The 26,843-nt window shown below is 40.8% G+C and overlaps 1 long non-coding RNA gene across 2 annotated transcripts in view; it reads left to right on the top strand.

Moving 5' to 3' along the window:
* The window catches only part of LOC147363098 (uncharacterized), a 33,624-nt gene extending 14,043 nt beyond the window's left edge, over nucleotides 1-19,581 (top strand). The window contains exons 3-4 of one of the 2 annotated variants that reach the window (XR_015136766.1): nucleotides 11,726-11,810; nucleotides 18,678-19,581. This is a non-coding gene — a long non-coding RNA (uncharacterized LOC147363098). Of the gene's footprint in view, nucleotides 1-2,378; nucleotides 2,601-11,725; nucleotides 11,811-18,677 lie in introns of those variants that run through there. The other variant, XR_015136767.1, reaches the window with a different exon arrangement.
* Nucleotides 19,582-26,843: the final 7,262 nt, after the last annotated feature.

Here is a 26,843-nt window from a genome sequence, read left to right as displayed (position 1 = left end):
GATGGAAAAGAATGTGAAAAAGAATGGATTTATATATACATGTATATGTATAGGGAGAAGGCAATGGCACCCCACTCCAGTACTCTTGGCTGGAAAATCCCATGGACAGAGGAGCCTGGTGGGCTGCAGTCCAGGCGGTCGCTAAGAGTCAGACACGACTGAGTGACTTCACTTTCACTTTTCACTTTTCACTTCCATGCATTGGAGAAGGAAATGGCAACCTACTCCAGTGTTCTTGCCTGGAGAATCCCAGGGACGGGGGAGCCTGCTGGGCCGCCGTCTATGGGGTTGCACAGAGTCGGACACGACTGACGCGACTTAGCAGCAGCAGCAGTATATGTAAAACTGAATCACTTTCCTTTATACCTGAAACTAACACAGCATTGTAAATCAACTACACTTCAATTACAAAGAAAAGACAAAAAACCAATTTAGTCACTCTAGTAGTTGTGAAGTGATATATTATGGTTTTGCTTTGCATTTCCCTAATGACTAATGATGCAGAGCATCTTTTCGTTTATTTGAAATTCATATATCTTTGGTGAGATGCCTGTTCAAATTTTTTGCCAATGTTTTAAAAAGCTGAATTGTTTGTTTTCTTATTATAGTGTGTTGAAAGTTCTTTATGTATTTTTGGATACGAGTTGATTATTCGATATGTGATTTGAAAATATTTTCTCACAGTTTGTGGCTTATCTTTTCATAGACTCTGATTCTTAAGTTTACCATTTAAACTTCGCCAGTGCAGTCGAGGCATGTGAAATCGAGGAGGAGTGCTCTTCAGAATTACAAATTGGAGACTCTGTAGCCTCCTCAGGCATCATCCCCTCTCCCCGACAGTTATTTATACTCAGCAAACGTCCTGGGCTTGTCAATCTTGACTCAAATTGGTCTTCCTCTCAGAAGCCTATACTTCCTCCAGCCTCTCCCTGCCACATAGCCGCTGCTGAGATTCACGAAATCATGAAATGAATCGCCACCAGCTAAAATAGCAGTTGTTTATCTTTAATCTGCTTGAGTTCAGATTGTATGTTTGTAACTCAAACATACAAGAGTTTGGAAGTACCTCCTGTCTTTCTCCAGAGACTAAAGCCTGGCTCTGCTGGGGGTGAGGAGAGGGAGAATCCAACAGTCTCTTTTCTTCTATGTAGGTTGCTGGTGCTACTGCTAAATCGCTTCAGTCGTGTTGGACTATGTGCAACCCTATGGACAGCAGCCCACCAGGCTCCTCCGTCCACAGGATTCTCTAGGCAAGAATACTGGAGTGGTTTGCCATCTCTGTCTCCAGTGTGTAGGCTGAACTGAGTGAAATTACTGCTTTTTTGTTGGTCCCAAAGCTTCAAATATAGGCGGATTTGTTCCTTGGGGCTGCTGTATCAAAGCATCACAGATTGTCTGGCTTAAAAAACAGTTCTGGAGGTGAGAGGCCCAAGCACGAGGGGTCAGCAGGGTTGGTTGCTACTGAGGGTTGAATGTGTGTGCTCAGCCGTGTCCGACTCTTTGTGACCCCATGGGCTGTAGCCCACTGGGCTTCTCTGTCCATGGGATTTCCCAGGCTAGAATACTGGAGTGTATTGCCATTTCCTTGTCCAAGAGATCTTCCTGATCCAGGGATTGATCCCATGTCTCCTGAATTGACATGTGGGTTCTTTACCACTGAGCCACCAGGGAAGCCACTGAGAGTTAAGAGGAAGATTCTATTCCAGGGAGAATGTCTCCTCAGCTTTTGTTTTTGTTAGTTCATTTGTTTTTAATGATTACTTGAAGTGGTTTTATTTATGTATTTGGCTGTGTTGGATTTCAGTTGTGGCACACGGGATCTTTGATCTTTGTTGCAACATGTGAATTCTTAGTTGCAGCATGTGGGATCTAGTTCCCTGACCAGGGATTGAACTTGGGTCCCCTGCCTTGGGAGCTTGGAGTCTTAGTCATTGGACAACCAGGGAAGTCCCACTTCTGGGGGTTTGCTGGCAATCTTCGGCTTTTAAATGCACCACCGAAATCTCTGCCTTTGTCTTCACATGGTGATCTCCCCATGTGTGTCTCTGAGTCCAAATTTCCTCTTTTCATAAGGATACCAGTCATAAGGTGATTTCCCAGGATCACACAGATGTCCATATAAAGACAGTTGGGTATGCAGCCCAAGCGTCATGTTCTTTGGTGATGTTCAGTTCTCTCAGTTATCTGGTATTCCTATGAAAAGCTCATGCTATTCTATTTCACAAATAAAATTAAGTGTAGCTTCAAACTTGTGTTAGCAAGAAATTAAATATTAATGGGACAACCCTGCCGTCTCTCCAAGTTCTTAGAATAACCTCATTTCTTGATAAGACCTGGTTGTCAGTGTATTATTGTCCTCATTTCTTGTTCTCTTACAGGTTACTTCTGTTGAACCTGGCTCTCCTCCTTCTGCCAATTTGGGGAATCCTGTAACCTTGCTGCTGGCACTGTTAACTGTTTGCCCAATATTCATTCCCTCTTCTTATCGCCAGTGTGGGATGATCTGACTGCTTGGGATGACCATGTGCCCAGCCCTAGGTCGTGAAGATTAGGTCGTGTGACCTCGTTCTGATGTAAATAAAGATGCTGTGAGAACTTCAGGGAAGCTTTTGTTTTACTGTTTAAAACAGCAGGTGGCGCTTCTGTCATTTCCTCCCTTATTCTTGCCTTGAAGGTGGGCATGATACTTCGGAGTTTGGACTACCACATTTTGATCATATGAAGGGCTCTCTTTTTACATTCTTTTAGAAACAGGCAAGGGACATGAAGGACTTACTTATTGAAGTTGAGTTGTTTAAAAATCTTTGGTCTGATGGTGACGACAATTAGTCATAGTGTTAGGTAGCTGGTCAGACATGAATGGGTCTTGCTCCATCCTGGATGGTTAGTCTTTCCCTCCCACACTGGATGATCAGAACACATCCCGAGATCCTCCCTTTTGTGGTCAAGAACCACCACAAAGTTTCCAGCCTTATCCGGACCAAGCAAGATAAAACCACCAGCCCAGGTTGGTGCAGGTGCACTAAGACCTCAAAGGTGACTCAAGGTAACCCAAAGTTCATTATGCTGTATTTGTAATAAATTAGCATTGTGATTCCCTCCTCTCCCCACCCCCTAACCTATGGATTTTGCTTGGGTGCTTATGGGTAAGTGCCTGAGCATTAGGAGAAAAGTTATATAACCTAAAGCTGTCAATCAATTTGTCTGTCAAGTAATGCATGACAGAGGGAGGGACCACCACTCTAAAAAACACAACCCTATCACATTGCAGGGCCACTTCTAGTTTCCAGGCAGCCCACTCTCATTTTTTATTAGGAACATACTTCTGCTTTTGTTAATAAAACTCTTGCTACTTAAAACTGCTCTATACCTCTTGACTGAATTCTTTCCCTCAAGAAGGGCTAGAACTAAGGAAATCATCCTTCTGCCTCTGACAGACAGAGGCAGAAATTTTGTGGGGAGTGTGAAGATCTGTTCAGAAGTTCTCCTATATTCAGAAAGGGAGTTTAGTGCCCAGACAATAGAACTTGAGGTTCAGAACACTTGAGTTTGGACTGTGACTGTGCTGCATGAAACGTGACAAGTTGGTTTGAAAGCTTAGTTTCCTCATCTGTACAATATGAAAATGATGTTGCTTGGCATCTAAATTGAATTGTGCAGAAAAACAAGTGGGATAGTTTTCACTAGAATAATTTGTCAATGGTAAGACTCTTCTATCTAGCCATTAATTGTTAGGCAGAAAGAATTATTTTGCAGATGTGGAAAGCTATGGAACTGAATAATAAAAACTAACATGCATTGAGAGGTTACTTTGTATCAGTTACAGTTCTTATCCTCTTTACACATGAACAGGTTTAATCATCACAACTACAGTGTGAAGTGGGTGCCATTTAGGCTTCATTGTAGACAGGAGGAAACTCAGGCACGGGGGGATGGGGCTAATCCTCTTGAAAATCTCTCCTTTTGCCCAAGACCCAAGCCAGCTGTCATTCTCTCCCAGAACACTCTCCCCAAGTCTATTTTCTGCACTTCCCTCTGTTATCAGGAAAAGGAATTTCTCTCTTTATTTATGTTCTTCTTTTCACTGGGACTCTGAATCCCTTCCCTCCGTACCTCATAAAACCTTCACTATCCTGAATCCTAACTCACTCCATACTATCCCCAGGTCCCCATATTTATATGGTTAGTTTCTTACCTATTCAGAAATTTACAAGACCATTAAAAACAGGGAAGTGCTTGACTCTGCTACTTTTTTAAAATCTGCCTCCTATTTGTGCTCATTCCTTTCTCTATCAAATCATACTGAAATCCTATATGCATCTAGTCTGTAATTAGACTTAATTAATACTTTTTCTTAACTCCTGCAATCTGGCTTCTAATCTTTGCTGTCCAAGCACAGTATGGAAGCAAATCTCCTTGGCAATCTCCCCAAATTTCCTTCCCTTGCAAGAATAGCAACCTGCTTTATCTTCATTTCTTACCCTTATCCACCTGTATCAGACTTCTGATGGCACCTGTTGTCCTGACTCAAATCACAAGGTCCTGGGCTTTCTTTCTAAAATTGTACCTTCTTTGTTTGATCCAATCACCTTCTCTCCTTGAATAACTTGAGTAACTCTTTATCTCATTATGTTTTATTTTATTTTGAGAAATGACCACTACTCAAAACCATATTTTATATTTATTTCTCTTTTCTGTCTGACATTGATCATTTTCTTTCTTCAGCTTGTCTGTCTTTTTGGACATTATTTCTATGAGGGGCACACTGGGAGGTTAGAAGACAAAATAATCCAGCTGCTTCTGTGTTTATATCTGGAAAGTAAATAGCATTTGGATCAAACCTTTTTATTTATTTATTTTTAATTGAATGATAATTGCTTTACAGTAAGGGTCAAATCTTTTTGATTTTTGGAGAGTAATGTGAGAGCCTCTTCGCATGTTTTTCCTATTGTAACAGAAGAAGAAACCCAACTCCATATGTGATCTATTCCTTTTAAAAAATGTATTTATTTGGCTCCAATGGGTCTTAGTTATGGCACGAGGGATCTTCCATCTTCGTTGTTTCAAGATCTTTTAGCTGTTGCACATGGACTCTTAGTTGCAATATATGGGATCTAGTTATCTGACTAGGGATAGAACCCATGTCCCCTGCATTGGAAGTGCAGAGTCTTAGCCACTGGACCACCCGTAGCTGGATCTGTTCCTTTAGCTCTAACTCATGTGTTCTGTTGCCTGTGCTCAGGCATGCTGACTCTGTACCTTTTGTAAAATAATGTTGCCTATAGCCTGAAATATACATGATAGCTCATTCTCAAGGCTCTGATCTTTAAAGGGATAATGCTTTTCCCTTCATAGAGAAATTAAAAAGTTGCAAAATGGAAAATAATATTTATGTTGTTTGAGGCTTATAGAAGCATTGGGACCAGACTTATATGGACAGCTGCAAGAACAAAGGATTCCTGCACCAAGAAGTTTGCCACAACCCAGCCACACCTCCTCCCCTTTAGTATAAAGGAAGTCTGAATTCTAATTTAGATAAGATGGTCCCTTGGGCCACTAGGCCACCATTCTCTCAGTCTGCTGGCCTTCCAAATAAAGTTGCTATTCCTTGCTCCAACAACTAGTCTTGTGATTTATGGGCCTGTGTAGTGAGTAGTATCGGAGAAGGCAATGGCACCCCACTCCAGTACTCTTGCCTGGAAAATCCTATGGACGGAGGAGCCTGATGGGCTGCAGTCCATGGGGTCGCTAAGAGTCAGACACGACTGAGTGACTTCACTTTCACTTTTCACTTTCACTTTTCACTTACATGCACTGGAGAAGGAAATGGCAACCCACTCCAGTGTTCTTGTCTGGAGAATCCCAGGGACGGTGGAGCCTGGTGGGCTGCCATCTATGGGGTTGCACAGAGTCGGACACGACTGAAGCAACTTAGCAGCAGCAGTGAGCAGTATGAGCTTGGACTCAGTAACACTATTACTACTAGTCATTCTGGGGGTGACAGAACACAGAGAGTGTGGGAGGAGAAACAGACCAACAAGGTGGAAATGAATGAAGGCACCAATACTGAGGATTCTTTTTTAACTGAACCCGAGCCAGAACAAAGCTGGAAGAAGAAAAAGTTTTCAATTGAGTAAAACAATCAATGTGGATTGGAGTCAAGAGGCTATTGCAATAGGGCAGGTGAGTGATGGCAGGTGAGAAATGAGAGAGGATTAGACTTTGGCTATAGCTGCTGCTGCTAAGTCACTTCAGGCATGTCTGACTCTGTGCGACCCCATGGACAGCAGCCCTACCAGGCTCCTCTGTCCCTGGGATTTTCCAGGCAAGAATATTAGAGTGGGTTGCCATTTCCTTCTCCAATGCATGCATGCATGCTAAGTCACTTCAGTCATGTCCCACCCTGTGCGACCCCATGGACAGCAGACCACCAGGCTCCTCTGTCCATGGAATTCTCTAGGCAAGAGTACTGGAGTGGGTTGGCTATAGAGGAGATAAGAAATGGCCAATTCTGGTTCTATTTAGAAGGTAGAGCAAATAAAATTTGTGGTTGGATTGGATGTAGTGGTTAAGAGGTTACCCTCTGTTTTGGGACCTGAGCAATTTGTCAAATGCAGATGTCATTTACTAACAGAAAGACAGAAGGAGCAGATTTGGTGGTAAATCAAAACTTGGTTTTAGATGTGGTGTTTGAAATGCCTTTTGTGTATTGTAAAGGATGTAGAACAGACTTTGAGGAAATTTTCTGGCCAGAAAGGTTATCACAGTCCCTAGATTTCAAACCTCTTTCTTGATGTTAATTTTTGAATGTATAAAATGTTCTATAAACCAGGTGAAATAAGTAGTGGCAAAGGTTGTCTGGCAAGACTTCCCACATCCATCACACACATAGGATTTTTCCTGTACTAATTTCCTAATCAAAGATGGCAAATGGTTTCATGTTGCCTGCCAAACTAAAAGAAATAGTCTTCATTAACAATGTCACTTTCCATGGGTGGAAAAATAATAAATCAATATGATTTACTAGAAAAGATTTAATAGAAGTACATTTTCATCACTGATTCTAATAAAATAATACAAAGGTCTGATCAGTATTGATGATATCATTTTAAATTTGTTTTATGATGTAAAGCTATTCTGGTCCTTTGGGAGCAAAGTAAAGTTATTTCTGACTAGATACAATTTGTAGTAGAGAAAAGACATCAAGAAAAATTAGTTATTGGAAAGAAGAATCAAATACAAAATTAAATTCTTTAAAAGTCATGGAAAATATTAGGTTATAATTTTGGAATATACAGACAAAACAACCTCAACTTTCAGATAATACAGCAAGTACCTGTGTTGCTGTCACTCTGCAGTGACTGGTAACATCCTGGTAGTTCAAATTTTGGTCTTTAATTGCATTTTAGCTCAGTTTAAATTATGAATGTATGTAAAAGTTATTTTGGTCTTTACTTTTCAAAGCTTGAAAAAATAGAATTTACATCTTTAAAAATAAATTCACCTTTCAAAAATGGTTAATCTTTGAGGTTAACAAACATTTATTAGGCATCTGCTATATGTTGGACTCTTGAGAGTCCCTTGGACTGCAAGGAAAACCAACCAGTCCATTCTGAAGGAGATCAGCCCTGGAATTTCTTTGGGAGGAATGATGCTAAAGCTGAAACTCCAGTACTTTGGCCACCTCATGCAAAGAGTTGACTTATTGGAAAAGACTCTGATGCTGGGAGGGATTGGGGGCAGAAGGAGAAGGGGACGACAGAGGATGAGATGGCTGGATGGCATCACTGACTCGATGGACGTGAGTCTGAGTGAGCTCTGGGAGTTGGTGATGGACAGGGAGGCCTGGCGTAATGCGATTCATGGGGTCACAAAGAGTCAGACATGACTGAGCGACTGAACTGAACTGAACTGATATGTCGGACTCTGTGTTACATACTGAGTACACACAGGTGATAAGAACAATCAAGGTCAAGTCTTTGTGGAGATTACATGATTATTTTGAGTTCAAATATAAAGATATAAAGCAAATCTCTATAATTTGAACTGCTTATAAATTTTTAAAATTTATTTGTTTTATGTGTTTTAAATATTGGGAAATAACTTCTCATGTTCATTTACATTTATTTTGCTGATAGACCTATCCTTTAAAACGTATTTTTGTAGAAAATAATATACAATGAATTGCATGAATTACTGGTAGTCAAAAGAATACAAATAACAAATGTTGGTTGAGGATGTAGAGAAAAGGTAACCCCCATACACTCTTGATGGGAATGAAAATTGGTGCAACCACTGTGGAAAAGAATATTGAAGTTTCTCAAAAAACTAAAAGTAGAACTTCCATATGACCCAGCAATTCTACTCCTGGGTATATAGCTGAACAAAACAAAAACACTAATTCAAACATATACCTGCACCCCAATTGTTCATAGCAGCATTATTTACAATTGTCAAGACATGGAAGCAGCCTGAGTCCATCAACAGATGAATAAGGTGTGGTATATATTTACAATGGAACTACTTGGTCATAAAATAATTAACTGTTGCCATTTGCAACAACATGGATGGACTTGGAGGGTATTATGCTAAGTGAAATGTCAGACAGAGAAAGATAAATACTGTATGATATCACTTATACGTGGAATCTAAAAATTACAACAAGCTAGTGAATGTAACAAAAAAGAAGCAGACTCACTGATATAGAGAATGAGCTAGTGGTTACCCGTGGGGAGATGGTAGTGGGGATGGGCAATATAGGGATAGGGGATGAAGAGGTACAAACTATTTGGTATAAAATAAGCTAAAAAGGTATATTGTACAACCAGGAGGATATAGCAACTATTTTATAATATCTATAAGTGGAGTATAACCTTTAAAAATTGTGAATCACTCTTCTGTACACCTTATATAAAGATGTAAAAATTTATATAATATTGTGCATCAACTATACCTCAATAAAATATTTACATTGAACAAAAAACATATATACAAGTGATAGAAAATGTAAACTGTACAAATTGGTGAATCATCTTGCACCAAAACACAAAACTTTATTCTCCTGCTTCAGGAATAAGAAAGAAAATATTAATTATGCAGTAACCTTTAAAATCAAATGTTATATATACAATATGTTTAATACAAAGACTTGTATTTGTTTTTACTTTAAGTGAAAAATTAGCAGGAGAAACTAAGAAAATTTCAATTATTTACAAATGTTTGAAAATAGAAATATTGCTTTAAAAATTAACTGTCTAAAAGTTATGCAAATATTAAAAAATAATATAACAGTGAAAAAATACAATATCTTTTTACAGAAAATAGTACACAATGAATTGATTTAAAGCATACAATACTTGACAATTTATTTCTGCAAAATACCAGTCTGCAATTCACAATATTTCAATTATGTATATCTTCCTTCTCTTCTTTTTTACCTACTAAACTTTAAAATTCAACTGGACAGTCAGTGTAATTTTCAAGAAATCAAATGAAGTTTATTTTAGTTCCTGTTAACAGAATGAAATTAAAAGACGCTTACTCCTTGCAAGGAGAGTTATGACCAACCTAGATGGCATATTCAAAAGCAGAGACATTACTTTGTCAACAAAGGTCCGTCTAGTCAAGGCTATGGTTTTTCCAGTAGTCATGTATGGGTGTGAGAGTTGGACTGTGAAGACAACTGAGCACCAAAGAATTGATGCTTTTGAACTGTGGTGTTGGAGAAGACTCTTGAGAGTCCCTTGGACTGCAAGGAGATCCAACCAGTCCATTCTAAAGGAGATCAGCCCTGGGATTTCTTTGGAAGGAATGATGCTAAAGCTGAAACTCCAGTACTTTGGCCACCTGATGCGAAGAGTTGACTCATTGGAAAAGACTCTGATGCTGGGAGGGATTGGGGGCAGGAGGAGAAGGGGATGACAGAGAATGAGATGGCTGGATGGCATCACTGACTCGATGGACGTGAGTCTGAGTGAACTCTGGGAATTGGTGATGGACAGGGAGGCCTGGCGTAATGCGATTCATGGGGTCACAAAGAGTCGGACATGACTGAGCGACTGAACTGAACTGAACTGAACTGAACAGAATTTGAGAGTGGCAAGAAAGTCATTCAAGAAGCCAATATTAAATAAAATATTCACAACTCTCAAGCTCAAAATCAAATGATGGCACTCAAACCAAATAGAAATTTTTTGATTGGGTTTTAAAAACCCTTTTAGTGAAACAGAAGAATAGCACATGTGATGAATTTGAAAACTACACAGAATCAGATTTCCAAACAAGTTGAGCATTCAGTTATGTACTGAGTTACTAGGATTATGCTTAAGCAAGATATACAGCATGCATTCATGTATTGTAGAACATCCTAGTGTGGTCAGATATCATTATAGTCATTGATGTTGTTATCTTATTCATTACACCATCTTATCATACTTTCCACAGAAAAACTAAGACAAGTACATCATAATAAAGTAAGAGTGGAAATCCAAGTTAATAAAAAATCATACCCTTTTGAAGTTTATTTTTTTCTAAAAATTTAATTGGAATGTTAAATGAGATTATTAAAATATTAACTTAAAAAATCTTTACTGTGGTAGCATTAGCAAATGATCCGTAATGCATATGTGTGTACCTATAGATACACACACACTTACCATTCCTACTTGATAGGAAATCAACCCTGAATATTCATTGGAAGGATTGTTGCTGAAGCTGAAACTCCAATACTTTGGCCACCTGATGCAAAGAGCTGACTCATTGGAAAAGACCCAGATGACGGGAAAAATTGAAGGCAAAAGAAGTAGGGGCTGGCAGAGAATGAGATGGTTAGATAGCATCACTGACTCAATGGACATGAGTTTGAATAAATTCCATGAGATAGTGAAGGACAGGAAGCCTGGCATGCTGCAGTCCATGGGATTGCAGAGTCAGACACAACTTAACAGCTGAACAACAACAACAAGAAGATATATGTGCTTCCATATCCTTATGTTCATGTGTTTTTATTTCTCCTCAGGGTGAATCTCTGATGATGAATAAGAAATTTATTCTGGGAGGATTTTCTGCTGTATTACAGAATAATTTCTATTTCTCTGGGCTTCCAACTGCTATAACCTGGGCCATCTTATTTAGTTAGAATGCATAAGTGGTTCTTTAGAGTCCAGAAGGTGAATCATTAATTCCTTTCTGAGGATGAAGGCTAAGCTACAACATCTACAGGTGCTGTTGGCTCATGGTTCAGGAATTAGACTATCACGCTTGGATTCTGGAGCCTTCATTAGGCATTCCATTCTATTACTAACTCAGTATGTGAAACCCAAGATTCCCGAGACTTCATTCACTTTTGAGGATAAAATTAGATTATACCAATGGTCAAATTTCACTCTCTCCTCACATACATAATAAAGGCTCTCATATTCTTAAAAGAAATCACTTTCTTAAGGGTGTCTCATGTACATTTGACAATGGTCTTGGTGCTCTTCCCTTTGTAATCCCCTCCAGATATATTCATGGGTGCCTGTAGGACCCGTGAACTCAAAGGAATGGTACTTTCCACCTCGGTTACCTGTAAGTCTATGTTTTGTTTGCTAAGTGAAATTCTCTGAATTCAGTGGTTTTTCATGTCAGGAGGGATCTCTCAATTCAGATGCTTGTACTTAACACAATAATGTGCCTCTGGCAAAGCCAAGCCAAATGCAATGCCAAGCTCCATTTTCTTTGACAGCTGTGGTTGAGGCTGGTAGGGGTGCACCAGCCAGCAGCAGAAGGACAGATCATTCATCACTGAACACCTGGAACCGAATAATAAGGTAAGAGACATTCAGAAACCTCTACTGGGGGCTTTTGATGAAAAGCCATGTGTATCTGTCAACTTTTTCATCTGTGATTCTATCATGCAAAAAATCATGGCCAGAATCTGTGCTGGAGTCTAGAGGCTGCTGCTGCTAAGTCACTTCAGTCGTGTCCAACTCTATGTGACCCCATAGACAGTAGCCCACCAGGCTCTGCTATCCCTGGGATTCTCCAGGCAAGAACACTGGAGTGGGTTGCCATTTCCTTCTCCAATGCATGAAAGGGAAAAGTGAAAGTGAAGTCGCTCAGTCGTGTCTGACTCTTAGCGACCCCATGGACTGCAGCCCACCAGGCTCCTCTGTCCATGGGATTTTCCAAGCAAGAGTACTGGAGTGGGTGGCCATTGCCTTCTCCAGTCTAGAGGCTAGACTCACACTTTTAATAAGAAAGGTAGTTAAAGAATTTTCTGATGACTCAGTGGTTAAGAATTCACCTGCCAATGTAGGGGACACAGGTTTGATTCCTGGCCCAGAAAGAACCCACATACCTCGGGGAACTAAGCCCGTGTGACACAACTACTGAGCCTGCGCTCTAGAGCCCAAGTGCTGCAGCTACTGAGACCGAGTGCTACAACTATGGAAGCTTGAATACCTAGAACCCATGCTCTGCAATAAGAGAAGCCACTACAAGGAGAAGCCCTCACACCACAACTGGAGAAAGCCTGTACACAACATCAAAGACCCAGCACAGCAATAAATAAAAAAAGAGAAAAGAAAAAAGGAAAGGTAGTTAAATGCAGAGGATGAGATGGTTAGACAGCATCACCGACTCAATAGACAGAGTCTGAGAAAACTCCAGGAGACAGTGAAGGGCAGGGAAGCCTGGCGTGCTGCAGTCCATGGGGTCACAAAGAGTCGGATATGGCTTAGCGACTGACTAACAACAAAATTAAATGTAATATCAGTATGCTGCTGCTGCTGCTAAGTCGCTTCAGTCGTGTCCGACTCTGTGCGACCCCATAGATGGCAGCCCACCAGGCTCCCCTGTCCCTGGGATTCTCCAGGCAAGAACACTGGAGTGGGTTGCCATTTCTTTCTCCAATGCATGAAAGGGAAAAGTGAAAGTGAAGTCACTCAGTCGTGTCCGACTCTTAGCGACCCCATGGACTGCAGCCCACCAGGCTCCTCCATCCATGGGATTTTCCAGGCAAGAGTACTGGAGTGGGGTGCCATTGCCTTCTCCAATATCAGTATATAAGCCCCTTATTATTTTAACTGAAATAAACATTCAGGCCAAGACTGAACTAATTATATCTAGGCCAAGGCAGAATGGCTGAGTTTGCCTCAGCCTCCTAACCACTCTACCTAAGGAGGATTAGCTTTGGCAGGTAAAGCCCAGGTGTGGGTTGGTTTGTGCAGAGTGAAGGGAACTTGATTTTCTTGAGTTCTTTCTGAGCTGAGGTTTTAGAGTCCAAGACTGTCTCTAGACTTGTGTAGTGTCCTGAAGGCCTCCTTGAATACACGCATCACCAACCCTGGCCACTTACCCTTCTTGGAATTTTCTCTAGTCAATGACTGTCAATCCTGGCTGCTTATAATAATCATCTGAGGAATTAAAAAAAAATGCCTGTGTCTCAACCTTAAATCCTTGGATATGTAGGGTCCATGTCTACATTTTTATCAATGCCCGGATAGTTCTCATGTAATGCCAGGGTTGAAAACTAGCCCAGAGAGATGAATTATGAACCTTGATTGCATATTATAATTACCTTACCTTTAGGAATCCTCACTTAATTGATGTTTGGTGTGATCTTTATTTTTCTCCATTAGGACCCATTACCACGGGTATGCTTTTTTGAAAGAAATATTTATTTATTTTTGGCTGTGCTGGGTCTTCATTGCTGCATGTGGGCTTTCTCTAGTTGCAGCGAGCAGGGGCTGCTCTTGTAGAGCACAGGCTCTAGAGTGTGTGGGCTTCAGTAGCTGTATCATACTGGCTTAGTTGCTCCTCAGCATGTGGGATCTTCCTGGACCAAGGATAGAACCTGTGTCCCCTGCGTTGGCAGGAGGATTCTTAACCTCTGGACCACCAGGGAAGTCCTTGTGTTACACTTTATTTTGTAATAGGTGTCTTCAAATGTTTTAAAAAGTTCTCAGTTGATTGCATTATTTCATTGTAGAGCCAGTCTTGAGAATAACTGCTCCAGAGCTCACAAACGTGAAGGAGGTAATGTCTGTGAGTGTTGGTACCCTCATAGCTGCCCAGTTTGTACTTTCCTTTTTATGAACACCTTCAAATGACAGCTTGATTAACTAAAGACAGGAAGATGCTGACCATTGTCTTGTCTTGGGTACTTGGCAGACATTGCTCCCCCCCTGCTGCTGCTGCTGCTAAGTCGTTTCAGTCGTGTCCGACTCTGTGCGACCCCATAGACGGCAGCCCACCAGGCTCCCCTGTCCCTGGGATTCTCCAGGCAAGAACACTGGAGTGGGTTGCCATTTCCTTCTCCAATGCATGAAAGTGAAAGTGAAGTCGCTCAGTCGTGTCTGACCCTCAGCGACCCCATGGACTGCAGCCTTCCAGGCTCCTCTGTCCATGGGATTTTCCCGGCAAGAGTACTGGAGTGGGGTGCCATTGCCTTCTCGGCTCTCTCCCTAACAGATCTAATTGGAATTCTACATAAATCATATTAGGTGGCCCCACCTCAGGGCAGATGTGGGATCATTATGGATGCTTAATTTTGGGAGGATCATTATGGATTCAGGAGATAAGCCTTGGCCAGTTCCCATGTTCAGGGTAATCTCTTGTCCCTGGAATGAACTCACTACATCACATACTCTATAGCCAGCCAAGAGTGTTTTAAAACTAGACTTATTGAGTGCTCAGAGTCTTATAACCTCTGAAGTGGACCAAGTACTAAGATTGTTGGGGACCTCTGTGCTCAAGGAATTTGTTCTCCGTTTCTGTGGACATTTGAATTCTTTTTCTATGTTGGAGTATGTGGGGAAAGGACTGATGGAAGTGTTGCTTCTCCAAAAGGAACCACAATATTTTAGGTATTCACCATGGCCACATCATGTCAGTTCCTTAACAAATGATAAGTGGTACCTCCATGAAGATATTTTGAATGATGTAGTAGGTGATATCTCTAGTCCTTGAAACTTAGTGGAACTCTTACTTGGACTGATAATGAAAAAATAAGCAAACAACCAAAGTGGACTTCCCTGGTAGCTTAGATAGTGAAGGATCTGCCTGTACTCCAGGAGACCTGGGTTCAATCCCTGGGTCAGGAAGATTCCCTGGAGAAGGGAATGGCAACCCACTCCAATATTCTTGCCCGTAGAATTCCATGGACAAAGGAGCCTGGTGGGCTGCAATTCATGGGTCACAAAGAGTAGGACAGGACTGAGCAACTAACACTTTCACTAACACTAAAAGTAGTATATAAATTCCAGGCTCCACCCAAAAGTAAGAGTAATATTAAGATTCCAAGGATATGTGGATATGGTTAAAATGGCCTTCCTATAGCTCCCAACTTGGCCAAATGATGAGTTATTATCTTCGGCTTCAAGCATTAGCACTCCCCACTCCACCTCCATGGTCCCCCAGACGGATGTCTTACACTTCTCTGCAGAACTTCGTCACGCTGTTTTCAGGGCCAAACAACCATTTGTTTGAAAACTCCATGTCTCAGGCATCACCTAAAACTTATGCCAAGCTACTTCCTTTTACTTTAGATATGTTGACATCTAAATGACACTCCTGTCTAGAGTCACAACAGGTTCTATGCCACCTGGACTGCAGGAAATTTACTTAGAAATTTAGTATTCATTTACAACCAGAAAAAAGTGTCAGAAGTTTCAAGAAGAATTAGAGACTTATATGTGCTCTGATATGACCAACTTGTGCGTGCAATGATGCATTAGAAATTACTGAGCCTGGAAGCCAGTGTCTTTGTCCTGCCCCCACTTCTGACAGCTTACTGCCCCACCATGAGCAAAGGGAAGAGGAAGGGCAGCTGACTATGAAACATGGAACAAGCATAGACTTTCATGCTGTGCTCAATGCTGCTTCCACAGCTAAGCTGGGATTAGCTTAACTCCCAACATAAATCCATTGGTATCCTTTGACAGTCAAAAATCACTAAATGAACTTGCTACATAGCTGAATATTGCTTGGTTTTCCAAATTATGAGAACAGAAACCATGGTTGATAATTAATGTTACCAACTAAAAATTTCAAATTCTGGAGAGGAGTAGGAAAACTAAAGGAAGGATGGAAATGGTGATGGGGTAGAGGTAGAGGTGCTCCCAAATATGTGGCAAACAAGGGGAAGGTTATTTGAACAGTGGTTAAAAGATGAATCACGTGAGCTTTGTCCCACAAATCTTCACTCCTTGGGTTTCCTCCTTCATAACAGACCAGCTCAGGAAAAAGTAACATTATCTTTTATTTTCTTTTATTTCAGTGATACTGAAATTTAGTGCCCTGTTGACTTAGGGACCAGTCTTAGATTTCTTTAGACCTAAGAACTCAAGATTTCCCTTATAATCCATTAGCTTCTGAAATATTTAATGCAGTAGTAAATTTCTCATCACATCATCTCATACTATGGACATTTCTCTGCAATCTTTTTCTGACCAGTATATTTTTCTCTTAAGACCATTTTCTCCCATGTTACTCATTAGATCTGTAAAATGGGAAGCCCCTCCTTTGTGAAGGAATTCTTTGTACATGCTTACTTAATTTCCCTATCCAGAACCTTCTTTCTAATAACCTCTGTTCATTAAGAAATATTTGCATCTACATCTTCCCACTCACCCTTTTGGGTCAAAACATAAATGAGACCAGACTCATTCATTCTACCCAGCAGTGAAAATCAACAAAAATCCTACCAAGCCCTTCCCACATTGCCTCAAATTGTTTGCAGCTACAGTCAATCATTTTTCCTACCTTGTTCTTTCAGCTAAAAACCTAAAATCTGTTGAAGACACACATTCCTATAGGATCTCCAAATGGTGTGTATGCAGGCTTGCCTTCTTTTCCTGCCATAACCCAACCTACAGCCCAGATGCTCTGGTGATGCATCTTGATCCTACTTACTTTTTTATAATAATGCATCTTGACAGGCAATTTCTATTTGCTTTCTTCCCATTAAGACTCCCATTTTACCAGAATTCCCCAAGGCTAAAATCCATAATCTTAAAAATAGTGGTGGTTTAGTTGCTTAGTCATGTCTGAGTCTTGCAACCCCATGGACTGTAGCCCACCTGGCTTCTCTATCCATGGGATTCTCCAGGCAAGAATACTGGAGTGGGTTGCCATTTCCTTCTCCAATCTCAAAAGTGATCTAGATTATATTAGGTTTCCTGGAAACTCTGTTTTTGTCCAATAAATTTGCGACCTAGTGTAACCTCTCCCTGCCTAGAAGCCTAGGCTTCCCAGGTGGCTCAATGGTAAAGAACCCACCTGCCAGTGCAGGAGATACAGACTTGGGTTCGAATCCTGGGTGAGGAAGATCCTCTAGAACAGGAAGTGGCAACCCACTCCAGTACTCTTGCCTGGGAAATCCCATGGACAGAGGAGCCTGGAGGGCTATAGTCTGGGGGTCCCAAAAAGTCAGCTATGACAGCAACTGAACACATACTCGTCAGTTCAGTTCAGTTCAGTTCAGTTGCTCAGTCGTGTCCCACTCTTTGCAACCCCATGAATTGCAGCACGCCAGGCCTCCCTGTCCATCACCAACTCCCGGAGTTCACTCAAACTCATGTCCATCGAGTCGGTGATGTGATCCAGCCATCTCATCCTCTTTTGTCCCCTTCTCCTCCTGCCCCCAATCCCTCCCAGCATCAGGGTCTTTTCCAATGAGTCAACTCTTCATATGAGGTGGTCAAAGTATTGCAGTTTCAGGTTCAGCATCAGTCCTTCCAATGAACACCTTGGACTGATGGTGTCTAAACTGAACTGAACTGATTGAACTCAGCAGAATAAAAACATTTCTCCTCCTCCCGTTTGGAAGCTATCCTTGCCTGTGTAACCTTATGGTGTATACTCCATACAACTTTTTATGTACAGGGTCTGGTGGGGAGTGGATGCAGTAATGTGCTTCAGTGACAATGTTTCATCACATCCAACTAAAACAGATGATTCATAACATTTTCAAGCAACACTCCCTTTCACTTTGATAAAAATGTAATTCATTTTGCAATGTTTGGTTTCTCTCTCCTGGTCATAGACCTCTCACTCATTGTCTCATATTAAACCCAGTCTATTCATTTTTATGGTTCAAAAGATCCAGAGCCTTATGATTATCTTCAAGTTAACTGAAAGTGTTAGTTGCTCAGTTGTGTCTGACTCTTTGTGACCCTGCAGACTGTAGCTTGCCAGGCTCCTCTGTCCATGGGATTTCCCAGGAAAGAATACTGGAGTGGGTTGCTATTCCCTTCTCCACAGGATATCCCTGACCCAGGCATCGAATCCAGGTCTCCAGCATTGCAGGCAGATTCTTTACTATTTGAGCCACCAGGGAGGCCATATATGATTAAATCTCATGAGGGCTCAAAGACACCCCATCTACACAAAAGACCTCATCTTTTGTGTAGGTGGGTGGATCTTGTCCAAGACTACTAGGGAAAGATGGTCCCCAAATGAGGCAGGAAGAAGTTTCTCTTTGCCTTCTTATGCTTTGCTCAGGGGACCAAATTCTCCTACACCCCCAACCTAGGGAGATAGGTTTTCTTTTTATAAGTCTTTGTATTGGCATTGCTGATTATGCACAGTTGTGGAATCAATATGGATTTTCCCTTTGGAAAACAGCAATCTTGAATGGTACTTTGTCTTTTATATCACTACTGAAACTGACATGAAGTTTATTGATCACGCAGGAGCCTTTGATGAGGTTACACACACTGCTGCTGCTGCTAAGTCACTTCAGTCATGTCCGACTCTGTGCGACCCCATAGACGGAAGCCACAACGCTCCCCCGTCCCTGGGATTCTCCAGACAAGAACACTGGAGTGGGTTGCCATTTTGAAGATGCTCAGTTGTGTCCGACTCTTAACGACCCCATGGACTGCAGCCTACCAGGCTCCTCCATCCACGGGATTTTCCAGGCGAGAGTACTGGAGTGGGTTGCCATTGTCTTCTAGAGTTACACTATTACAATCATTGATCATATATCGAACTATACATTTGATCCACTGCTTCAAGTCTAGTCATCATTTCCGTTGAAGGCTCAGTCATATACTTGGTATTACAAGAAATAATAATCCTGTGAAATAAGCAAAATACAAATTGTATAGTTAATAACATTAGTGGAATTAAAAGTAAATATTTTAGCCATGAGCCTCCTACACCAGTTTTTTTTTTTTTTTTTAAAGATTGTCAAGACTAGGGAATGGGTCACTTAGAGCAAAAATCTGATTTTTCATGTGGTTCAAATGTGTTACATTAAAGGATTTATCAGGTACAAAAATACAGCATTCAGTTTGAATTATAGCACAGATATCTCCCTGAGATGCTGTAAGGTGTCAAGGGTCTTGCAGTCGTGTAGCACTGCCTTTCTCATCATAGAGATCTCAGAATTCAATAGGCTAATAGCCCGGTTCAGTTCAGTTCAGTTCAGTTCAGTCACTCAGTCATGTCCGACTCTTTGTGACCCCATGAATTGCAGCACGCCAGGCCTCCCTGTCCATCACCAACTCCCGGAGTTCACTCAAACTCATGTCCATAGAGTTGGTGATGCCATCCAGCCATCTCATCCTCTATCGTCCCCTTCTCCTCCTGCCCCTAACCTGTCCCAGTATCAGAGTGTTTTCCAATGAGTCAACTCTTTGCATGAGGTGGCCAAAGTACTGGAGTTTGAGCTTTAGCATCATTCCTTCCAAAGAATAGCCCAGTTACTATCATTTAAAGCTTATGAAAGTTGTCAAGGCTTAGATATGGTCAATTACATCCTCCAACCCCATTAAAGGCACACACACAGACACAAGCTGCTAAATGGTCATACCAGTAGAATACAGATCTTTGACCCATTGGGATCATACCAATGGTAGATTGGTTGGGGTTACCTGTAATTTGTTAACATGTATGACCTTAAATTCATGGGAATCCCAGGCTACACCTTCATATCATCCCTGTAGATGTCAAGGCCATAGTGCCACAAATCCACTGAATTCCATACCAATTACTCTGTCTAAGCGCAATTACAGGCATAGTCCATAAAGCACCCAGCCTTGTCTCATAATTACCAGGTTGATCATTTTTAGGATGATTTAACCATTCCCAACATAGAGGAGCCTTTAAACTTCAATGACCATAGCCTGGTGTTAACCATGTAGATCCTTCCCATAATTGTAGGAGTTTTCCTTTTAATAGATGAGAAGTTAATTTTTTTATTGAGACTTAGCTCCCCTGGCTAATGCTTTGGCTGATGTTGCATCAAAACCAGCAACCATTTGCCTTTCCCAGGACATGCCTTTGCTTCTCTCCCCACTTTTGTAATAATTCTCTTGGGTGCTTCCTGCTCTCCCAGACTCCTCATCTTCAGAGATGTCATTGCTACCTGTGCTACCAAAAAGGGCCACAATCTTCTTATGGAATCCATAATCTCGTGGCATGAAGATGCTACTCCAGGGACATAATCATGTTGGCATCTCCCTGTTAAGAAAGAATGGGCTCCTCTAATGGCCACTGTTGAAGTCACCTGTGCATACCAGTAAGAAATTGCTCTGGTGGTGGTTAGTTTTGGCATCATTTTCTTGCTTGGTCTAGTATGATCTAGTAAAGAAGGTGGAGATTTGAAAAAAATAGCCATTACAGAGTGAAGAGGGTTTGGTTCTCCAAACAAGTAAAACATTCAGGTGTTGGATCTATATCAGTCTACTAGTGAAACAGGAGGGAAGAGGGCAGGCCACAACTTTTAAATTAATGATATGGCAATAGGACATGGTTAGAACCAACTAGGTCCAAGATGGGGAAAGATTTAACTTCCAGTAGCATCATTATATGATTCTTGGGCCTCATTTTATGCTCACTGTACCATATTAGCATACCAAATGACACAAACACCAGTGCCATGACAGTTATGAGGCTAACCATAAAAGGCCAAAAGGTGGGTGGTGGCCCAATTCCTGGAGATCTCCATCCCTCCCCCAAAGTAATTGGAATAATCCTTCCACTCATTAACCTATGAAATTACCCAGCCCCCAAAAACTAACCACACCATATTTCAAGGCTCTCTCACTTTCTGAGATGGCCCACACTCTGTCTGTGGAGTGTGTTTCTCTCTAAATAAATTCACTTCTTATCTACCACTTCATTCTCTGAGTTCTTTTGTGATGAAGCAAGAACCTCAAGTTCACCTGGAACAGAGCTTGTTTACTGTCATTTATGTTAACACTGAATATTTATATAATGTGGATTATGAGATATGTATCAGGCAGGTGGAGAAATGGGCATGCCTTTAGTTAGGAAAAGAGGCAGTAATATAAAAGAAAACTAATATAGGAAATTAATAAACAATGATGAAAAAGGAAACCTCAAAAATTCCTAACATAATCATTACTTAATAAAATGGAAGAAAATACCAAAATACTCATCTGAATATTTTGCACTCAAAGTAATTGCCTATAAGGAGCAGAGAATGGTAGGTGGGGGGCTACAGGGGGAAGTTGGTGAGGCAGGTCAAAAGGCTGTTTTTATAAAACAAAACAAACTTGTAGAACTATTCAACTTTCTGAATTATGTCTATTAGTAACTGAAAAAATTAGATTACATTTTGAAAAGAAGTGATAATAAAAGAATGAGTTTTTTTTCTTCTATCCTATGGGAAAAGCTTTAATATATTGATGATTTTTCCAAAGGGATGTTTGAAACTACATATGAAAACTTTATGCTATATACTCTTGTGCTCAGAACCTCTGGGTCTAGAAATTGACCCCCAAAGAGTTCAGTGTTACTTTATTTGAATCTACAGTCAAACTTGTTCTATGAGAAATATCCACGTCAGCTGCCATTTTGAGTATTTATGTATACCTGGTACTTATAAATGGCATCTAATTTAACCCAAATGACAACACAATTATTTAGATATCATCAGTCAGTTCAGTCGCTCAGTCGTGTCTGACTCTTTGCAACCCCATGGGCTGCAGCACGCCAGGCTTCCCTGTCCATCACCATCTTCTGGAGCCTACTCAAACTCACGTCCATCATGTCAGTGATGCCATCCAACCATCTCATCCTCTGTTGAGAGGATATCATAGACCCTCTTTTACATACAAGGAAATAGCTCTCTTTTTCTTGTTCCTCTTTTTCTCTGCTTTCTCTCCTCTTTCTTCCATCTCACTTCTCATTTGGCTCCTTCTCTCCTTCTCCTCCCCTTTCTCTTCCTATTTGATAGGAATCCTATCTAGCAGGCAGTCTTCCTTTCATTTAACGTATATGATTGGATTCATTTCAAGGGATGGTAGGGGAGAGGAAAACTCTCTTTTCCACAGAGTATGTTCTGTAAGGTAGCTTTTTCTTTTGTTGTTGTTGTTAAGAAAGACTGTATTTTGTCCTCCTGTTTTTCTCAGTTGGTGAGAACTGAAGGTGGAGGACAGTAGACGACAACAATCAAATATTCAAAAGTCCATGTTGAAGAAAATCTTATCAATTAATAAAATTGTAGCCTAAAAATGTTAAGTACAGCAAGGAAACATGCCAGATTGGAAAACTTGATGTGACCTCTTAACTGTATAATGAAATAGATATTCTAGTTGAAAAAAAGTGGCCCATGGCAATAATAATTTCAACAGCAGCAATTTTGTTTATCACTAAATCTCATATGTGCCTCTAGTGCCAGAGTTTCATCTGTTCTGCTTTTACCCACTAAAAGATCTACATCTTCTTTAAAAAGTAGGTAGTTCCCATGTTTTTGCTGGAAAATTCAGGATGGGTCTAGAACATCTTGTTTCTAGAAAGCAAGAATGTGATCAAAGTGTCAATACCCTAGTCAAAGAACATCAGGAATATATTTAGATGTATTTAGTTTGTTGAGCAGGAAAGAACACACAAGGAGAATCTTGGGTGTGTAGGTATAAAGGAGATGAGAGAGGCTATTATATGATTTGTGCTTATGCTGAATGGTTTTATGGAAAGGTTGAGGAAGCAAGTACCAACTCTGAATTGAATAATGTCAAGTAGCTAGAAGTTCAGCAACTGAGTATGTCAGTAATCCTTTTTCAGAAGGTAGGAGGATTGAAGCTAGACTGGGGATGTCATTGGTAAGAAAGCAAAAATTACACAGGGAGCTTTTCTGCTCTATCCACTTGATCATGTTTGTTAGAAATTGTCTGTTATAGCTTGACAGGCAGCAGGACTGATTTTCACTTTTACAAAAATATTCAGTTCAGTTAAGTTCAGTTGCTCAGTCATGTCAGAATCTTTGCGACCCCATGGGCTGCAGCATGCCAGGCCTCCCTGTCCATCATCAACCCCCAGAGCTTACTCAAACTCATGTGCATTGAGTCGGTGATGCCATCCAATCATCTCATCCCCTGTCGTCCCCTTCTCTTCCCACCTTCAATCTTTCCCAGCATCAGAGTCTTTTCAGTTGAGTCAGGTCTTCGCATCAGATGGCCAAAGTATTAGCATTTCAGCTTCAGCATCAGTCCTTCCAATGGATGCTCAGGACGGATTTCCTTTAGGATGGGCTGGTTGGATCTCCTTGCTGTCCAAGGAGCTCTCAAGAGTCTTCTCCAACATCATACTTCAAAAGAATTCATTCTTCAGTGCTCAGCTTTCTTTGTAGTCCAATTCTCACATCCATACATGACTACTGGAAAAACCATAGCTTTGACTAGATGGACCTTTGTTGGCAAAGTAATGTCTCTGCTTTTGAATATGCTATCTAGGTTGGTCATAACTTTTCTTAAAGAAGAAAGCATCTTTTAATTTCATGGATGCAGTCACCATATGCAGTGATTTTGGAACCCCCCAAAATAAAGTCTCTCACTGTTTCCACTGTTTCCCTATCTATTTGCCACGAAGTGATGGGACCCAATGCCAGGAGCTTAGTTTTCTGAATGTTGAGTTTTAAGCCAACTTTTTCACTCTCCTATTTCACCTTCATCAAGAGGCTCTTTAGTTCTTCTTCACTTTCTGCCATAAGGGTGGTGTCATCTGCATATCTGAGGTTATTGATATTTTTCCTGGCAATCTTGATTCCAGCTTATGCTTCATCCAACCCAGCATTTCTTGGGGGACAATATACAGCCTTGACGTACTCCTTTTCCTATTTGGAACCAGTCTGTTGTTCCATGTTCAGTTCTAACTGTTGCTTCTTGACCTGCATACAGATTTCTCAGGAGGTAGGTCAGGTGGTCTGGTATTCCCCTCTAAGAATTTTCCAGTTTGTTGTGATCCACAGAGTCAAAGGCTTTGGCATAGTCAATAAAACAGAAGTAGACATTTTTGTGGAACTCTCTTGCTTTTTTGATGATCCAACAGATGTTGGCAATTTGATCTCTGGTTGCTCTGCCTTTTCTAAATCCAGCTTGAACATCTGGAAGTTCACAGTTCACATAATGCTCAAGCCTGGCTTGGAGAATTTTGAGCATTACTTTACTAGCATGTGAGATGAGTGCAATTGTGTGGTAGTTTGAGCATTCTTTCATATTGCCTTTCTTTGGGATTGGAATGAAAACTGACCTTTTCCAGTCCTGTGGCCACTGCTGAGTTTTGCAAATTTGCTGGCATATTGAGTGCAGCACTTTCACAGCATCATCTTTTAGGATTTGAAATAGCTCAACTGGAATTCCATCACCTCGACTAGCTTTGTTCGTAGTGATGCTTTCTAAGGCCCACTTGGCTTTGCATTCCAGGAAGTCTGGCTCTAGGTGAGTGATCACACTATCGTGATTATCTAGATCGTGAGGATCTTTTTTGTATTGTTATTTTGTGTATTCTTGTCACTTCTTAATATCTTCTGCTTCTGTTATGTCCATACCATTTCTGTCCTTTACTGTGCCCATCTTTGCATGAAAAGTTCCCTTGGTATCTCTAATTTTCTTGAAGAGATCTCTAGTCTTTCCCATTTTATTGTTTTCCTCTATTTCTTTCTATTGATTACTAAGAAAGGGTTTCTTATCTCTCTTTGCTATTCTGTGGAACTCTGCATTCTAATGGGTATATCTTTCCTTTTCTCCTTTGCCTTTCACTTCTCTTCTTTTCACAGCTATTTGTAAGGCCTCCTCAGACAATCATTTTGCCTTTTTGTATTTCTTTTTCTTGGGGATGGTCTTGATCACTGCCTCCTGTGCAAGGTCACAAACCTCTGTCCACAGTTCTCAAGGAACTCTATCAGATCTAATCCCTTGAATCTATTTGTCACTTCTTGCCGGGAGCCGGCATATTGCATATTGAGTGCATATTGCATATTGAGTGCATATTGCATATTGCATATTGAGTGCAGCACATTCCACAGCATCATCTTTCAGGATCTGGAATAGCTCAACTGGAATTCTATCACTGCCGGGAGCCAGCGTGAGGAACTCTGCCCATGACAAAGGTCATGAGGAAGGAGGCTCGGCATACGCAAAGGTGGGATCGAGCCTCAGGAGTCCCCCATCTACCTCCAAAACCAGAGTCTGCCTACTTTCTGCTTTGTGCTTTCACCTACACCTCTGACTTTATGGGGGGCTGTCCCCCACTACCTCTCTCTGAAAAAAGAGTTAGCTTACAGCTCCAGTTAATAATTCCTGGGTGTGACAGTGTTTCAACCTACAAACTCCTTTGGAAATCCTCTAGCCTGCCTGAATAGGTTTTTCTGGCCACATGTGATTGTTAAGAGCCTCCCAACTGTGAGAGGCAGGAGATGTTCTAAACTGTCTAAACACAGATTCTTTTGAGTAGTTAAAAGATTGATTAGAAATTGTATTGGCGAAGGGATTTTCACTTGTTGGGCCAAGGTTTGCTGCTAAGTTTCCATATCCCTTACCTGCTGTGTCCCTGGCAGTGTATTGATTAATATAATTGGTGTAAGTAGTAGCTTTAATGTTTGTAACCTGGGACCCTTGAGTTAATTCTTTTTCTTGTTATAGCCCACCACACCTTTGCTCTGTAGGAATGCAACTTTATCTAATGCTTTTGGAGGGTGGCTCCTGACCAATCACCTTTAGAGAAAAATAAGTTTTCTGAAGAAAGGGTCTTAAAATGTTAACAAGCCTCCAGGCCAGAAGATGATGCAATTCACCTAAGCTTTTGCATATGATAAGTTTGCAGGAAGAAAGCCTGGCTTGCTGCATGACTCTACCCCTTCCCCCATTATCCTCTATGCATAACTTAAGGTATAAAAACTACTTTGGAAAATAAAGTGTGGGCCTTGTTCATGGAAACTTGGCCTCCCCATGTCGTTCTTTCTCTCACCTTCTGGCTAAATTATTCAGCCTCTTTTCTCCACTGAATTTCCTCACTGAGCTATCCTTATTTCAGCCTCTTTTCTTCACTGAATTTTCCTACTGAGCTATCCTCATTCTATTACTCTTTATATCTTTGATAAATATTTAAATAAATAGGTCGCCTATGCCGTCTGCCCTTTGAATATCCTGGATCAGCCGGGGCTGGACCCCGGCAACTTCTACTGTATAATCATAAGGGATTTGATTTAGGTCATACCTGAGTGGTCTAATGGTTTCCCCTACTTTCTTCAATTTAATTCTGAATTTGGCAATAAGGAGTTCATGATCTGAGCCACAGTCAGCTGCCGTCTTGTTTTTGCTGACTATATAGAGCTTTTCCATCTTTGGCTGCAAAGAATATAATCAATCTGATTATATTATAATATATTATATTATAACATTGTATGTAATATTATATTATAATATTATAATGATGATATTATATTATATTATAATGAAATTATATGACCATGACCATCTGGTGATGTCCATGAGTAGATTCTTCTCTTGTTGGAAGAGGGTGTTTGCTAAAAATATTCCAGGTAGCACTTAAAGAATAAAGGAATTGGCTTAAAGGGACTCCTACTGGTTAAGCTCAGACAACTTGAGCAT

Source organism: Bos grunniens, chromosome 11 (genome assembly GCF_055505025.1).
Source record: "Bos grunniens cultivar Pamir isolate PY7600 chromosome 11, Bosgru_T2T1.0, whole genome shotgun sequence".
In the NCBI taxonomy this organism is placed as follows: domain Eukaryota; kingdom Metazoa; phylum Chordata; class Mammalia; order Artiodactyla; family Bovidae; genus Bos; species Bos grunniens.
The sequence above is the reverse complement of the archived record's forward strand: the minus strand, read 5'-3'. Positions and strand labels throughout refer to the sequence as shown.